The sequence below is a fragment of the Netta rufina genome, assembly GCF_964035555.1.
Source record: "Netta rufina genome assembly, chromosome: 1".
Lineage (NCBI taxonomy): Eukaryota > Metazoa > Chordata > Aves > Anseriformes > Anatidae > Netta > Netta rufina.
Genome location: NC_140123.1, coordinates 169641406 through 169659290, shown reverse-complemented (window position 1 = coordinate 169659290; position 17885 = coordinate 169641406). Strand labels below are relative to the sequence as shown.

Sequence of the window (17885 nt, the reverse complement as noted above, 5' to 3'; positions counted from 1 at the left end):
GGACAGACCCGGGGGGGCTGCGTCCCCTCAGGGCGGGCAGCGCTGAGGGGAAGGCGGTGAAGGGAAGGGGAAGGGGGCGAAGGGAAGGGGCCGGGGGTGAAGGGAAGGGGGCCGGGCGCCTGCGCGGAGGCAGGGTCAGCCCTTCCCTTCCCTTCCCCTCCCCTCCCTCCTTCCCTTCCCGTCCCTTCCCTTCCCTTCCCTTCCCGTCCCCGCCCCGCCGCCAGAGCGAGGCTGGCCGTGCGGCGTCACGGCGACGGCCCCAAGCCGCGCCCCGGCACAGGCAGCCCAGAGGCGGCGGCGGAGCGGAGCTCGGGAGCTCAGCGGGAGCTCGGCCGGCGGGGTAAGGACGGCGGCGGCGGGGAGAGACGGGAGGGGAGGGGAGATGGGGGCAGCGGCAGGAACATGGCGGAGCCGCCGCCGATGCCTCGAGGCTGCGGGGCGCTGAGTTGGGGGGGAGCAGGGGAATGGGGGGGGGCGGAGGGTGATGGGGCCGTGCCCAGCCCTCGCCCCGCAGCCGCCGCTGCTGCTGCTGCTGCCCGCGGCCGAAGTTGCAGCGGGGGCGGAAAGTTGCGGCGAGGGGAGGGAGGGGAGGGCCGGGCCCCAGCCCCAGCCGCAGCCGCAGCCCCGGTGGTGGCGGTGCCGGCTGCGGGAAGTCCGAGCCCGGCCCCACCTCGTCCGGCGCCGCTTCCGCCCGCCCGGGGCTCCGGGAGGAGGAGGAGGAGGAGGAAGAAGGGGGGGGGGGGGAACCGGGGCCGGGCCCCGCTCGCCGCTGCTCAGCCCCCGGCGGTGGCGGCGGGGCCGAGGCCGGAAGGGACGCGGCCGGGCCCGGCTGCGCTGTGGCAGCGAGTGGAAGGGGCTGTTCCCCTCCGGTTTTGTTGTTTTTACCCCCAAATTTAAAAAAATACAAAAGAAAATACCCCCCCACACACACCCCTCCCCTCACAGCGACACAATGCCGGCCCCTCCCGGCCCAGCGCGGAGGTGGGAGCAGCTGGGCGAAGTTGCTGAAGGGGCAGAGCGAGGGTGACAAAAAGGGGGGGGGGAAGGAGAAGTCCCCCCACGGCGTGAGGTGGGGACGGGCCGGCACAGGGGGTGTTCCTGAGGTGTTTCTGCTCGAAAATCGCGTGGTTTGTGTGTGCCCTCCTGCCTTTGGGTGCTTTGAGCGGTATAAGTTGCTGTTTCCACCATCTAACAGTCATGTTTTATCCCAAATTGAGGTGCGCAGACAGGGAATGACAAAGAGTTTTCTAGGGACTCTTTCATGGTAAACTGCGTGTTGCAGAAAAAGAAGCCGTAAAACGCTCTTCTTGTTCCCATAGATTGTAATTAAGAGATAAAGAAGCAATCACGTTGTCTTATATAGTCGCCACTCGGATAAACGCATTCCCCTTCGGAAAGAGGTTGGAAAAAACTTGGAAAAACGAACCCAACTCTCTGTTTTGGGGTGGCTTAATTCAGTGCTAAAATCTCCAGCTTTGGGAAAACAGAGCTTAATGTTTAGCACAGCCAAGCGTTTTCACTTTCTTCATCCATTCCTTTTTTAAAAAACTCTTGTTCCAAGTCCATCCCGGAGACTTCATTCTAGCGAAAAATGAGCCGAGGGAATAGTGAAGGTTGCCTTGGTCGTTTGCACCAAAGGCTTTGCAGATAAACTTTCCGAATAACCATGTGCACTGTTCTGATCCTCGGTGCCTGCCTGTTTTCAGGGTCGTTTCATGCACTTGTATGGACTACTTGAAGTTTAGCTTGCAACTGGAGGGTAAGGCTTTATGCAGCTAAATAGCTGAGGTTTGAGTTGCTCCATATGCTATAAATGTCATGCATCCTTTTCTTTTTTTTCCTTATTTTTTTAGCAAAGCTGATCATACTTGGCACCTGGCTGCCTGGGGGTGAATTAAAGCGCAAAACAGAGCTGAGAGACTATAAGCATAAAAACAGAAGTCATATGAAAAAAAAAAAAAAATAGCCTTTTGTACTGTTTGTAACTGGAGGTCCTGCTTCGATTACTGTATGCATGCACCAGATAAGTTTTCTGAGTGCAATTAAAATTTTGCTGTTCTGTTCTCCAGCTCTGCTGCAGGACAGGTCATCAAAAATAAATCTGAAGCGAGCCATGACAGTTTTCTTTGTGCTGTGCCAGTTTTGCAGGGCAAAGCTGACTGTCTTTAATTTGAGAGCCTTTCTGGAGCAGAAGCAAACAGATGGGAATCTAGGTGAGAGCCTACAAAAGCAGAAAGAAATTACTGTATGGCTGAGGAAGGAAGCGTGCTGAAGATGACTTAGCTTGTGATCTAGCACTTAGTAAGCACGGGAACTGAAATAAATAGGTGTCCACCTATCGTCTGGAATATGAGAAGTGCAGGAGTCACAGAAGGACTCGAGTACTCGGTGTGTGCTGCTGTAGTGCCGGTCCTGGCATCCGTAGTGTCATGCTGCCTGCTCCGAGCTGGAGAGGTGCTCCGAGGGGTAGGGATTAAAAATGGGCGCGCTGTTATCCTTGGGTGGGTGGTGAGACAATAGCTGGGTCCTTGGCCGGCAACGCTGAGATGACTTTCAGATACCTGGCTGACTTCTGAGAGCGCTCTGTAATTCTCCGGGGCACGCTCTGCAATTTCTCCCAAGCTATTGTGAGTTTTAATCAGAATTACTCTTAGTAAATAGATGGCTAAGTATGCCCTATGCAACAGAAGCTTATATTTAGCTTGTGGTTGCAAGCAGTGCCACTCTTCTGTCTCAGAACAAACACAGGAGCAGACTGAAGTACTCTGTGTAATGTCAGCCTATTGAGTCCCTGCTGAGCTGGGGCAGGCTTCTGCTGAGTTCTGTCGCATCTAGGTCAGGTAGAGGGATATTTTAGACAGCCTCCTCCTTTGGAGAGACGGAGGGAGTGACTGCAGTAACTACACCTTCCTTTTTGAAGGCAGACTTTGTTTTCCTGCACACATATGGTTGAGATAGTCAGGTTGTATTCTTCTCGCACAAAGCAGGGAAGAGGAAGGTGTTTTTTTGGTTGTCTGAAGGCATTTAACAGGGGACCTGCTTATTGCTTGACACTTCTCAAAGTTGTTCAGCAGCCGACTGCAGGAGAGCTGGAGCATCTCACTGGAAACATCTCGTGTATCGCTTCCGTCTCGGGGCCTGTCAAGCATGAGAGAGCTGAGTGGGATAGGCAGAGTGGAAGTGAGTTGATTACGAGGCGGTGACGCTTTGCTTGTAGTAGGCAAGCAGTGTTTGGAGACAGCCGGAGACCTCGTCTGGTGGTGCAGATCGTTTCTTGATAGCGCAACTCAGCCAGGCTACCTTCGGAAGTGGCGGTGAGTTCTGGCTTGCAGCCCTTGTCTCCCGTGCTTTAGGATGCCCAACAAAACACTGGGCAGCTAAAAAGGCCTCCTATTTATTTTTATTTTTTTTAAACTGTCTGCACATCTCTGTGCAGCAAACTCCCAACTATCTCCGTGGGCTTTTAGCGACAAGGGGAGGGAGGAAGGCTGGACGCACGGGCTTGGCAATCTGCCTCCTGAGTGACTTTCGAAATAAATACACAATGAGTCGCGGGCCCTCTAGCTCTTCAGGATGCTCTCTGCTCACAGGCAGGGTTTTTCCCAGCACAGTCCATCAGTGGGGCAGAGGGGTGAAGGCTCTGCACGACCCCACAGGGAAGCAAAGCTGAAGGGGCTGCTCAGAGCTGAAGCAGGCAGGCGAGGAGGCGTTTGGCAGCACCGAGCGCATTGTCCCGCTCAGCTTTCTAGTTATTAATCTGAGGAGCTGCTGCTGTTTGAAGTAAATCCCTGCTCTGCAACTCTGAGAGGAGACTGCCAATTACAGTCAGCGTGGTTAGCTCGGCCTCGGCCAAGGGAGGAAGGCCAGACCAGAGTGCAGAAGTGGGGGAGCCTGCCTGGCCCTTCCCGTGGCCGAGTGCGTGCGTCCTGCGGCACAGCCGCAGCATCTCGTGTTTCCCCCCAGCCTGAGCTCCTCTTCAGGGAACCCCTGGCTGCTCGGATCAACCTATCGTTCCTGCAGCTGTTACAGCACAGGAAGGTGGTCGAAATCCTAATTATTTGACCAGTTCTTCTGCAAAAAGGATACCGGGTGGCGGTGTTCCTAATTCACGAAATAATTCTCCATGTAACCCCAATCTTAGGGCCATGAGAAATTTTGTATCATTAAATTTCTGGACAGGGTTGAAGAAGTGGAACAGGAGAACAGTTTATTTTCCTTAACTGAAGACAAGCCTTAAAGCAAGCATCTGTAACTGTAATTCCTGGCTTTCCTCAGAGAAGCTCTGAAGAAAATGTGTTCTTTGCATCAAAATGTATTGATGTTGGTGCAAATGTTAACTGTTAACCTTACTTGCTTTAACTATGAGGTTTTATTAGTCTTGGTTTTGTTAAGTAAAAGGTAAAGATTCAATTCAGCAACGTTATTTTCTTTACCACGGCCTACTTCATAACTTCATGAAATGAGTTGGTCAAAGCTGTTTCTGAAATGAATTTGCTGTCTGCTGCCCAAATCACACGTGTTGGCCAGCCTCCTCTTCAGTTAATCCAAAATAACTCCCAAATACAAACAGTCCCTGCAAGTGTTCCTTTTTGTCGCTCTGTGTTAATTATCGTAGCTTTTGGAGTCTTCTCATATTTTTTCCCCACGCAGTCTGCTTCTGCAACCTAGTCAGTTGCATCTTGATTTCTTTTTTTTCATGTCTTCAGTGAAGGGAAACTCTTTAAGGCATTCTTCATGTATCGAGAAGAAGCAAAAAGGGAACCACCGCATCTTAAAGACGAGCTGCAGACACCTGTGAGTTACCTGTGTGGAGCTTGAGAGGGGAGGAAGAGGAAGCAGGAGGAGGACCTGAACGATGCTAGCTGTGGGACTTCCGTCAGCATTACCGAAATCAAAGTGTGTTCAAGGGATGTAGGGCCAGGCCACAGCAGCTACTTCCTTTTTTAAAAACTTAGCTTCACATGCAGTCAGATTTTTATTTAAGATGAAGTTAATATGCTGAAAACCCTTTGGACTGGATGAAACTGATAGCCAAGTTGCACAGTTCTTGTTTGCAGTTAAACTTCTGTAACACCTGGTCTGATACTTCCCCAAAAGTGATTCTCTGGAAGAGGAGTGGAAAGCTGAAGCACATCTTGTTTGTTTTTTCTAAATGTGGAGGGGAGCAAACTGGACTGTAGCAGAGAAGTAATCTGTTAAATGGAAGTTGTTTAAGAACCTTTCTCCACGACATAGTATTTAGGACTGGATTTATTTGTTTATAAGGTGATGTTTACACTTGGGACTGAGCTGTGTGCTTGTGTGTCCAGCTTGTGTGGTCAAGTGCAAGGGCAGGAACTTCTTGCTTATTAATCTTGCAGGCCTTAAGTAGGTAAGGTGAATCGCTAAGACATTGTAAGACACAGTCGGTAACCCTCCTCTCATCTTTCATTATGAAACTGCTTACAAGATAATGTTCCAAAAGCTGGATGTCCTTAAAAAAGATGACCCATAAAACATACCCTGCCTAGTTTCTCAGTGGTTGTTGCAGACAGCATTGTTGGAGGATTTACAGGCTGCAAAACCTCGATCCTTGTGCTCCTGCAGTTACACAGTTAGTGTGTATGTGTAAGGGTATATCAGGCTGGCTTTCTGTCACCCTCCTGACTTGTTTTAAATGGAGAATTGACGGTGATCGTGGTGTTCTTGACCACGTTGTGCTGTTATTTATGCATGCTGTTACGTTGCCCAAGCGTATGGGAAGTGCTGGGTGTTTTCACGGATTCCACCATGAGCAGCATCAGAAACGTGAGTTCTTTGCGAGTACAAATTCATCCTCAGAGTTACTGCCCATGCCATTACCAGTCCACAGATGAATTTCTGAAGTCATTTAACATCATCAGTACTCCCTGAATAGAAGCACACAAGTCGAGTTGCCCTGGACTTGTGTTCTTAACGTGCTGTGAAATGCTTTGCTAAAACCCAATGTCTTGCTGACACTAGTTAATTGAGAATATGCCGTGCTTCTAGAAATTGGTGCCAAATTGTCATCTTAGCTCTTGGTGGAGCATAGGAGGCTGTGTAGTAGTCCTGTGGCATCGAGCAGGAACACTGGAAAGGCAAAAATAGCTGACTGTCATGCTAGAGAATCGCTCTTCCGTCTTTCTCATAAATCTCATCTGATTTATGCAGCAGATTAGGAGATATCTCGCTGAAGAGACAAGAGGCATCCTGTTACTTGATTATACATCATTCTGGGCTTTGAATAAGTTTGGAGACCAGCAGGGGGAAGCTTGCGATCCCACAATAAATCCAGGTGCTCATAACTTTCCTTCTAACTGGATGCTTGATTTTCACATGCTCTTACTTCTGGTGCAGACTTTTATGCTTGCTTTTTATATCTGAACACTGGAGAGAAACAAGCATTTCTGAATAACAATCATTTGCTCCTTGTGTGCTCTTTTAGTTTGTTACCTTTTCACCTTACTTTATGTTTGAGTGTGCCCATTGCTTTCTTTTTTTTATTTTTTTTTATGATGCTCTTTCCTTTTCTCATCTCCCTCAACCTTTTATTTCAGGAAACGCCCTGAGCTATATTGAGGTTCAGCCAGAGATCTTGCATAGAAAACCAAAGTGTGGTGGCTGAAGTTTTGCAAAAACAGAGTAGCTGAAAGCGCAGTTTTATAATAAAGTGCTTTAGGCCACTGTATGTGCGAGTGTTTGGCATCTTTCTGATCTGTGTTGCTTTTCATCAAATTCCTAAAAGAATCTCAGAAGAGAAACGCTGTGTCTGTGTGAGCAGGAATTAGAGGGAGGAAATGGAGTTCTACGTGTGAAGCCATCAATGAAAAGAACAAGTAGGTTGTACAGTTTGTTTCTTGACAAACAAAGATACAAGAAGTCCTGAAGCTGCCTTTTCCTTTTCTGCTAGGAATCTGGGTCCTGCCCAGCCAGCATGTTAACGAAGAAGCAACATTACATGCACGTTAGTTTGGACTCACTTAACTACAGCAGCCAAAAAATGTAGCTTTGCTCACTGGAAGTACATCCTGCTCCTAACTAGAGGCAAGATCTTAAGATGCAGTTTGTGAATATCTATTTTCTTTCAAATTTCTCGAGTTGAAAATCTTTGTAGTCTCAAATCCTGTAATTCTTCCTTAGTTAACTGCATGCAGAGCGCTTTTTAAAAATGAAATTCTGTGCTGGACGTTTCATAAAGGAAAGACAAAACCTTCTTTTGGAAGTTGAATGCTGAACCTGCTGTGGCAGTAGACGTGAAGGTAAGGAACCATTCACAGCCTTATCTACAGGCGGTTGAAGCCACACGCCAAAAACCCAAAAAGAGGATGCACTGGCTGTACCGGGAACTCCCTGAGTGATGTGGAAATAAGAGCGGTTTTGTGAAGGATAAACTTGTTTCACTGGAACGAGGGGTGGACTGAAAAGTTGCTCTTCCACCGAGGCTTTGCCCAAAATACAGATTGTTTAGAGATGCACATCGTTGGTTTCCTGGAGGTAAAACTCGTCCAGGAAAACGTTTAGGATGTGGTGGTAATACCTGTTGAAATAGTGCAGTGATTGTCTGAATAATAGATGACTCTTAGATGACCAGGCATGCTGCTCTGTACATAGAAAGGTCTTCCTGTCCAAACCTCTGGAGCTGACTTTAAATTTTGGTTTGGACAGCCTCTGCTGCCCTGTGAAAGTACACGTTTGATTTAAGTTAACAGCAAAGCAAATCTGAAGGAAGTACAGGTTTCTCCAGTAAGTGACAAGCTTTGAAGATGTAGAGGAACCAAAAAGCGTGGTCTGAACAAGAACGAGGCTGGTCTTAAGAAGATTGAAATAGACTCTTGTGGAGACTTGTTTAATCAAGTTTAACCCATACTAATTTGGTAACTTAAGATCCAGTCCGTGTAATAGCGGCGTGGGGCTGAGTGTGATTCAAATTCATTTGGTTAAAATTACTTAGCTCTGTGTGTGGGTGTCGTGGTGTGTGTGAGCTTAGGCTTACAAACGTGAATTGCTTCTCTTTGGGCTCCTGCTTGCAACTGTCAGATTTTTCCTTCTCGGAAATTTCTGACCCATTTAATAAGATTTTTTTTGGGGGGGGGAAGCTGTCTGAGATGCATCAGCGGCTCACAAAGCAGAGGAACTACTGCAGATCGCAGCTTGGCATGCGAAGATAAGCTAGCATTTATTTTAGTGTTTTTTAAGCACTCTGCTGTGAAGCTGCAACAACTTAGCAGTTGCCTCTACGACAAACAGGTTGTCTGTGCCTCTGTGCAGGGCTTTGGGCTTGGGGTTAACTTCTGCAGCTGTCGTCTTCTAGTTGAGGTGTGTCTGGGAGTCGCACGCTGCCTGAGGAGCTGCCATCCCTGGTTCATGGTGTTCTGCCTTGCTGCCAGAAGCAGAGCAGGATGCTCTAGGACAGAAGAGCTGAGTTGGAAGGAACCACCAGAGATCATCCAGCCCAACTGCCTGACCTCCTCAGGGCTAGCTGTAAGTCAAAGCACATTACTGGGGGCACTGTCCAAATGCCCCTCGAACACTGGCAGGCACGGGGCATCAACCACCCCGCTAGGAAGCCTGTTCCAGGGTTTGGCCACCCTCACAGGAAAGAAATTTTCCATGAAGTGTTTCATATCTCACACAAAACTCACCTTCATCAGTGGATTCAGCTAATAAACACAAAAAGAAGCGATTAAGTCACGCCTCCATTATTGCAGAAGTAGAATAATCGTGTGGCAGGAGATGGTAGTTGTTGCTGGTGGTTTGTGTGTGCTTTTTTTTTTTCTGCCTAACTTAACCTCATGACAGAAATCTTAAGGTTTGAAAAAGGAACTGTTTATGGAATTATGTATAACTCAAGTCATGTTTGCTCACATTCAAATAACTGCTTCTATTAAGGAAGCGTTGATTGAGAGCTCAAAACAGACCCGAGTTACAATTATGTGACTTTTCTGTTCTGGTTCATTTATCATAGAAGAGCTAATTTTGTTGCCGTAATGATTGCTAGTACCTACTGTTCTCAATTTGCATAGGATCAGTGTCCTTCCAACAGATAAAACTTCTAATCTTAATTAGAATGGCACATGAGAATTGCTAAGACAGATCTCGGGCTACTAGCCTGAGTTGTAACGGAGGGACTGTAAATCATACTACAGAAGGATACTTTGGCATAAGTTGCACTTCGGAAGATGATTTTTTTTCTGTATCTCATGATGTTGTTAGCTTCTAACTGGAAATAGGAAATTTTCAGGTGGTGGTTGAAGAGCTGCATGCCAAGGAGCTCCACCAGCCAGTCTTCAGTGGCCAGTAACAAAAAGGGATGTAGTGATGAGGGAAATGTCTGTGCCTTGAGGAGGTGTAAGTAATGTCAACGCATAGGACTGAAATCTAACTTTTAATATTGAAGACGGTGCAAGTAGGCATGGAAGAACGCAAGCTCTGGTGTTGCCAGGCCTGTACACGATGCGTGGATTATAGAGACAAACTGGCAGGAGGGACAAAGATTCAGGACATCCTGGAATTGCAGCTGGACTCGGCATCGACGTACATTTGAAGGTGGAAAGCTGACACGAGGCTGGATGGGTTCAGCAGCCAGCGGCACAAGCAGAGGAGAGCTAAGGTTGGCAGATGTTACGCAGATAGCGCCTGGAGTTCGAGGGTAGGTCTTGTTTCTGTGGCAGGAGTAAAGCTGCCTCTTTTCCTAAGAGGAGTGCCTTAAACCGACCAGAAAGCTTAATTTTTGACGTAACTTTCAAACTGCAGAAGTGTGTTTTTACAAGGGGAGTATCTTGACTCTGAAAACTTGGGCGCCTTGCTTGTAGTCCTGCTATTTTTATCTCTATCTGTAACTTGAAAGGTAAAATTTACTAGAATGGTTATGAGGAGAAGCAAATGATCAAATCCGCTGTTAATCAGGAGGAGACACTGGGAGGTGCATCAGGTCAAACCTGGCAGGTTCTCCGTGTCCATTAATTAATAAGTTCAGGCAGTCTATTAATTAATAAGTTCTAGAGCTAAATACTGGTCCTACTCTAATGACAGCAGAGACAAGCTTACAGCTGTAAATTGCCGTCAGTTCTCAAAATTTGCTGCATAGTTGAATACTTAGGCTGGCAAGATATTGTAATGTGATAATTATGCTTTCTCTGAATTTAATATGTTTGTAGTATTTTTAAAAATCTGAGTGGTCTTTCTGCTCACTGTCTGCCTGGATTTTTCTTTGCAAGCATCAAAACCATTTGCAAGTCGGTTTCTTCAGAAATTCTGAGATCATCGTTTTAGCTGGAAGTCAGGCTGGTAGAGCACGCACAAACAACTTCTCTGGGGGATGGTGGCTGCTTTACTCAGACTGGAAAAAAAGGGTGCCATGGCAAACAGTTACCAAAACAGAACTGATAGAAGTTACAAAGTCCAACTGAGGCTTAAATAGGCTTAATACAACTTAATTTAGCGTCTCTTATAAAACCTGAACTGGCATAGTAGAGTTTTTGCGTAAAACTGAAACTTCAGCTCAGTATTGGAGCATTGCATTATTTTTAGTAGCTTAAGAGTGTTCACGGCATCACTTGTTTTGAAACAAGCTGGCTTTTTACTCTTGGTATGAAGCTGCTGCACATTGTGCATGCGCATTAGTCTCATGCTTGGAACCTCATCCTGAGATGTCTGTGGCTTCAAGTATGCGGTTTTCAGCCTTAGAACATGCATCAGGTGTGTGTTCAGATTTAAGATCTAGCTGGGAGGTAACTTTGACTTTGGGAGGAGGAGAAATTACTCAGTTACACTAATTATAGACCCCGGAACTACCCAGAGGTAAGCTTGCATGTGACGTTTAGTGTGCTAGATCCTTCGCAGAACTTCTACCTTGCTATGACTTCCATGGAGTTCTCTGCAATGGTGGGAAGAAAACTTGGTTATCTCTGTAGGATGAGCATCCCCATGGGATGTTCGAGTAGTTACTTAAACCTTCGTGCCCTGCTTGTGCTGCAGTAACTTGTTTTTGTGCTTCTGCCTCTTTCTCAGGTGGTTAGTATGACGTATCCTGTCACTGGATAAGTTTAATCATCCAGGCAAGTTTTCAAAGATACTCTGGCATCAGTTAAAATATTTGAAGATAATGGAAGAAATCTTTTTGTCCAAGAAAAACTGCTGCATTAGGGCCCAGAAGAACTCGCTAGCTAACTGACAAATCACTTTCTTTCAGAAATAGCTTCTTGTCTTGACAAAAAGGTGTCAAAATCAGGTAAAAAGTAGAAACAAGAAGTTCTGGCGTTGTTTACTGAACAGCTGATTTGCTTCCAGAAAGTCTGCATTAGTAATGGATTAGCTATTCTTCCCAGAGGCTTGAGTATAAACATCTTCAATTAGACCCTATCATCTTTTCATTGCATCTTGTCTCGAATTGATTTCGGAATAATGTTTTCTGTAGATAAGTGTGATAAAGTCAACTCTGGAGTATTTTAACTCGACTCTTGTAAGAGAGATCACCCTACTGAGCAAGGTTTATGTGAGTTGCTTTAATTCCTAAAACATCTAAAAGCTTGTGGAAGTGAATGGACTGAGAAAACCCTCCTTGTTTTGGTGTTTAGAGCTAAGAATTTAGGACTTCTCCTCGTGTAAATATTTGAGGAATGGTAGGAACAGCCCATGTTCTCCCTAACCACTTGTTCCAATAAAGAAGGGGCTCTAAACCAAGAGACTCAAAACTTAGAGGAATCTGAACAGCCCAGGCAATTAGCAAGATTTAGATTTGGCCAGTACCAGAGCTGGGAAGCAGCTTTCCTTGGATGAAACAATCCCCTGGCCTTGGTCAGAGTGACTTAGTCCTGTGAATGAGCTAGAGCTGTTCTTCGAAATGTCTGACCGCTGTCCTGTCATTCCATCTCAGGGCTAACATCCCCTCTCTGAGAAGTAGGATTTCTCTTCCATGGTGAATTTCTCAACTGGTAAGCAGGTAAACCAGTCAGTTGATTTGCTTGATCTGTCATTCAGATGTTGGAAACTTTTTACTTATGGAAAGAGTTGAGAGGAGCTTGAGAGCACTGTTCCCAAGGTGGTTCTAATAAAACACCTCTTCTGAAGAGGTAAATATGCAGAGGCAGAAGAGTTATGAAAATTTCAGTGAATGCACTGAACAATACAACCAGTACATCAAGACCTGAACATGAGAGTGGTGTCTGCAGAGTTCTGAGAACAATAATGCTTCTGGGAAGGACTATTTGCTTAAATCCATACCTGAACAACTAACAACTAGTTTGCATAAGCAAGTCTCAGGGATATCTTCAAGGACTGAATGTGTTTAGTTCCTGTTTTGGCCTGGAAGTGAGTTCTAGTTCCAGCTTCATTTGGTTTAATATCCCTTGGAAAGATTGATTGATTGGCTTTCCCATTCCTCAGACAGGTACCAAAGTTGAATCAGAAACCAAAATTTGAGGCTGAAAGAGCTGGAAGAAAAAAAAAAAGAAAAACCTAAATTCTAACCCCCCCCAAAAAAAACTTGTCTTCCTAACTGTCATATTGAGTCCAAATCCTTTCAGATGCCTGAAATGGTACTTGAACTTGCCTGAATTCTGAGTTTTTCATTGTGTGGTTGCTTTTTAGGAAGGCTGTACAGGCAGTAAGCATGCAGCATCTTCAGTCATCACTAGAAGAGCATTTTTTATTCCTTGACTTCCTTAGGGTCATCACTTTGGTTCACCTTTGTCTGGAGACATGCTTCAAGAAAGCTTTCCAGAAAATGTCCAAGAGGCACTTCTTCACACTTTATCTGATCAGGGCAGAAGCGGAAAGCAAGCTCTGTGTAGAGGGGTCTTGAAAGCTGTGAACCTTTTAACGTGCTTTCTTTCCAATGGTTTGTCTTGCTTAAGCTTTCCTCTTTCTGTTCAAATGGTGTTCGTTCAAAGATGCCCTTTGAAGAACGAGCAGTGGTTCACTGGATGGAAGTTGCAGTCATTTGCATAAACTAGAGGAGCAAGAGCTGTATCAACTACTTTGATTTTGAAGAAGCGTGCCAGTCAGAAGTGGAATTAAGCAGGCTGTCCTGCTTCGGGAAGAATTCTCCTCTAAAGAAGTCCCTTGTTTACTCTCGACCATGTACTTTGTTCGTTATCATCTCTGAGTTAGTTATCACCTTTTAGTACTCTGTTCAAAACTGGGATGACCAAAAAACAAGAATGTCATCTCTGCTCTGCGCTATATTCAAGAGGTGATAAACCTTTTGAATATAAGGATGTATAAATATAAAAATAAAAGGATTATATCTATATATGAATATAAGTGGCTGAGACTAGGAGTAATCCCCTTCCCCTGACAACGTAAGAGATGGCAGAGAAGAGTAAGAAAAATTAACGTTGTTCTTTTTAATGTATTAATGTATGTATTAATGTGGTACATTAGTTACATTAACATGCTGTATATTAATGCGGTGTAGTAGCACTAATGCATTAATATATGCGTTAATTAGTAAAAGTAATATTGACGAATAAGAGGCTGCACAGTCTTGGAGGCTTTATGGGCTGTTACATCTCAGGAAGCACGCAAGGCAGCTACTGAAGTCACCTCAACTCCATCAGCTGTGAGTGCCAAAGGGAGCTCACTACTTCTGGGAGATTGTGTACTTCAGACAGCGCTGGAGTCCAGTTTGTGTGAAAATTGTATTTTTGGAGAAGAGTAAGTTCCCTTATTTTCTAGCTAAATCTTGCTTTGGATGCCTCCAGAATTTGGCTGTGCTGATATCCGTGCATATAAACACTTGTCTCGGTTGTGAAAGACAGTCCCTGCTCCAGTGAAGGGGGGTGAAGGCCACTGTTTTTGCATGCTTCCTATCTTCCTCTTCTTTAGTGCCTGCATAGAGACCACAGTGGACAGAGTTTTTCTCTGAGTTAGAGGAGCAGAAAAATGAAAAAGCAAAGGAATTATTGCTCTCATTCCTTGAACGCCTGTCACCTTAAAGACAGCCACTCTTCCAACTAGCATAAATCTCTGTTAAAATACTCCACTAAAAGAAGAGGGAAGGTAGGGATTCAAACAAATTGCTTGGTTTATTGGGTCAGAATAAGTTTGAAATTATTTGTGTCTAATTGCTGGGCAATTCTGTGGATACTTCTTACAAACTACTGTCCAATAAATGATTTTGCTTATCTATTAGTCAGATACTGTGCTATTTTCCTTTTGCTTACTCCCTTCTGAGTATATCCATTTCTCATTCCTCCTGAGACTGGGTGATCTGGGGAGTACAGACAAACATTGTTGGACTTGACCCTGTCTTGCTCTGGATGCTCTGACCACGCTGTGATATGGCTGTGGCTTTAACACATTAAATTTTAGGTAGGAAACACTCAATCCTGACTGTCTCCTGATCTGAATAAGTGAGATCTTGTCATTAGAGCAGTGGATCTAACGATCCTGTATTTTTCCAGTTAAGTAATACAATTGCTTTCTGATTGCTTTGAATTAAAGGCTATCATTGAAATGTCTGGTTAGTGCCAACTGCTGAAAGCTATTCTGAAGGTGCCACTTTGAGCTCTTGTTTGGATCGTACAAGTGGCTTCATAACCGTGCACTCTTACAAAGTTCTTCCAGTCACTTTTTTCCTCCTATTGGGGCGGTGGGAGAGAAAAGGGCAGGAGAACGTGTGAAATGCAAGGGGCAGATTTTATAAGGAGAGATTGCACACGGTCAGTATCTGCTCTAGAATAGCTAGAGAAGTTTTTTGTTTGTTTGTTTTTGTGTGTTGTTTTATTTTTCAGGCAGAGAAGGCCATCCACCAGAAACGCGTGCATCCATCTTAGGTTTTACAGCACGCGTAGCTTTCAACACTTGAACTTTTTACATCAGTGTCCTGCTTTGAAGCTTAATGGCTTCTGTTGTTTAAAATGCCATTCGGTAACTGAAATATTGTGTGCTTTATGGCTTAAACCTCCCCTTTTATCCTTTGTCTTCCATCCTTCTCCTCTGCTTCCACCATTTGTCATAAATGAGTCAACAAGAAATTGTCGGCGCTGGATGGAGCTGAATGCAATATTAATTCCAGAACCCAGCATTATGTCAACCCGAAAAGCAAAGGAAGAGTAAGATCAAGGCTTGGGATGCAAGCAGTCCGTACGCCACACGATGCAGAAGAATGGGTCAGAGCTAGAGCAGGGCCAGGTCAGGCTGGTCAGGAACCACGGGAAAGTCAAGTTCAGGCAGGATCAGAGTCCTAACCCAGGCTGGGCACGCTTATAGCCAACAGGCACATACTGGTCAGTGGAAAAAGTGCTAGCTTTGCTTTTCTCCACATAGCTGCTGCTCTGCCATGCTCCTAGCTTTGCAGACTGGTGGTTTCTTGGCTGAGAAAGAGACAGAGACCTCTAACCAGGACATTTTGCTTTCCTTAGGAAAAGTTCTCCTAGCCACGAAGTGAGTTTCTTTCCTGTTAGAAAGCAGTGCAAGGAAGGTGAAGTGACTTCAGGGCTGCTACCCGGAGCCTGTGGGGTGGGAGCAGATGGCAGCTGGTACTTCTGCAGGTGCTATTCCAGAGTTAGCTTGAAAAAAAGCGTTTTGGAAAACAGGTGGTTTTGTGTTTCATTGCAAAGCTTTTTGCTTAGGCATTTCACAGATTAAGAAGGCTGGCTGACCGAGCTGTAAGAGTGTATACGTGCTTCAGTTACGTACTGTGACCAAAAGCAGTGAAACCAGCTCCAGAGCACTGGATATTTAGGGCTTTCCTTCCAAACCTGGATGCTAAAAGCAGCTTTGGCTTGTGTTAAACTCTCCTGAAAGTCACAAATGACTCAAACCACTGGGTAAGCAGCAGCTATTGAATATCTATTCTAAGTCCTATTACTTCTAAATTACTGTCAGCCTTCATTACTGACATCTGCATATTTAGTTGCTAACTTCAGACCAAATACTGAAAAATTCTGCTGAAACCATCCTTTACAAGACAGTGAAATTGCTGCAGTTCACCCAGATGACTGCACTGGGATTTCCCCTCTTCTGACTAAGTTTGTCATTCTAGTGACACCTTTCCAAAAATAAAGACATAACTGAATGTTTGTTTTAAAGAAATGACAGGTGAGGTAATTACAGGCTTAACTCGTCATGAGCTTGAAAGGTGTATTTCAGAACAGTTAGACGAGCCTTTTTGTTGGCAGAAAGGTTGGACAACTTAGGGCTTTGTGGGTCTAACTGAACATTTATGAGGGTGCAAAGCAGGTAAAGCGGTGTGCATGGCTCTGGTGGAAGAAAACTATTTAAAGGGAGGAATGAAAAGTTGTTCTGTTAGGTGTGAAATTGGAGAGTCCTGATGTTTGTTGAAGCCTGTGGAGAGACCTGCATTGCTGGGCATCAGGTCAGTGTTAGTTCCTCGCTGCTTTCTCCTTGCACACCCATTGCTTGCTTAAGGCGCAAGAAATAGTTCAGGTAAATAATACTGCTCATAACGTGTTTGCAAGAAGAAAACAAAATAGGGCCTGGCTGCTTGATTTCTCAGTCTTGAGATAATGTGGGGTTAACTGTTGATGGCGTAGATGAGCACTGACATGGAGGTGCTCTAATTTCTATGTAAATCGTCTTCGTGGTGCGTGCTAAACAGATGGCGTGACTCCCAGAGATGCTGTGAGGTTACTGCTGATGAGAGGGCTATGTCCTACCTTGCTTCTGCTTCCCTTCTTTGCAGAGAAGTTCTTCTGGGGGAGGATGATTTTGTCTTTTGAAGGCGGGGAGGGCGTACAAAAACAAATAACTCCATCTGGTACCTGCTGGAATCAGTGCAGGGGAGGAGCTGAGACCTTCCTCCTGTAGAGTCACAGCTGCAGCAGTTCTTGGTTGCTAGCAGGACTGTAAGAGGTACATTTTCTGGTGTGTATAACCCAAAGACCTGCCCCAACATCTGCAGCCCTGCTTTTGTTTTTGCCAGGTTGGCTTCCAGTGAAGAGGCGCAGGCAGATCCAGCAGGCAGCTGTGGGGAGGCACACCAGCTAGCACACAGCTCCCAGCTTCTCGGAGAAGAAGGGTCTCAAAATAGTATTTTGGTTGCTTCAAGTTAGTTGTAAAACCACAATCGTTATAACAACATTTAGGTATCTAGCAGAACATTAATCAGTCCTCAGATTTAAGCAGGTTTTTTATTATTTTTTTAATACTAACTTCTGTGATCCTGCTGTTCTTTTTGAAAAATGGTTGTTCGGTGGGAAGAGGCTGGTTTAATTTTCTTATACAAGTCTCTCTGTGAATGATTCCTCGTTTGGCATTTAAGTGCTTCAGAATGAGCAAATATATGCCATCTCCACTCGGATAATTGTTTCTTGTTAACAGTAACTGTTAGCTTTACTACAGTAGGGTTTATTCAATATTTCTTTTATGGCAGAACAGTGGTGTGAGAGAGAAAATACTATTTATCTGATTGTTCGTAGCTTGCTGTTGTAGCTTCATTAAGAGTTGGTGGTTTGAAAAATGGCCATTCTGCATTTAAAAACATAAAAATCCTGAAGCCTTTTTATCAAACTCTGCTTAGAGAATTGGGTTGCGGTGTCAAGGTTGTGCTTTCTGGGTGTAGATCAAACTTGGAGCCAATAGATAGAAGCTCTGGCTGATAGTCCACATAAACGACGCCACAAATGAAGAGATGCTGTTCACTAAAGAAGCTTCCTATCTGTTGTTTTGTGTTTTTTTTTTAGTCAGTGCTGATGTTCTTAGTGGCATGGTGCAGGTTTTCAGAGGAAACTGGAGACGCTTCATGCAAGCCAGCTTGTATGAGCAAAATCCCTTACACATGTGCATGTATATATGAAATCGCAAAAACTTGTGTGATACGAAACGAGTTTGGGGGATGGCTGCGGAGAGGATGTAGTAGCTGTGAAACTTAAGTCTTTTTAGAATTGCTACCTCAGTACCATGGGTGATGAGCATTAGCA

At 45.1% G+C, this 17885-nt stretch overlaps 1 protein-coding gene across 1 annotated transcript in view; it reads left to right on the top strand.

Annotated features, from left to right (window-relative positions):
- The first annotated feature begins 202 nt into the window (after window positions 1-202).
- The window catches only part of RAP1B (RAP1B, member of RAS oncogene family), a 31638-nt gene continuing 13955 nt past the window's right edge, over window positions 203-17885 (top strand). The window contains exon 1 of the mRNA XM_084306253.1: window positions 203-340. The gene's annotated coding sequence lies outside the window, so the exon portion shown is untranslated. The remainder of the gene's footprint in view (window positions 341-17885) is intronic.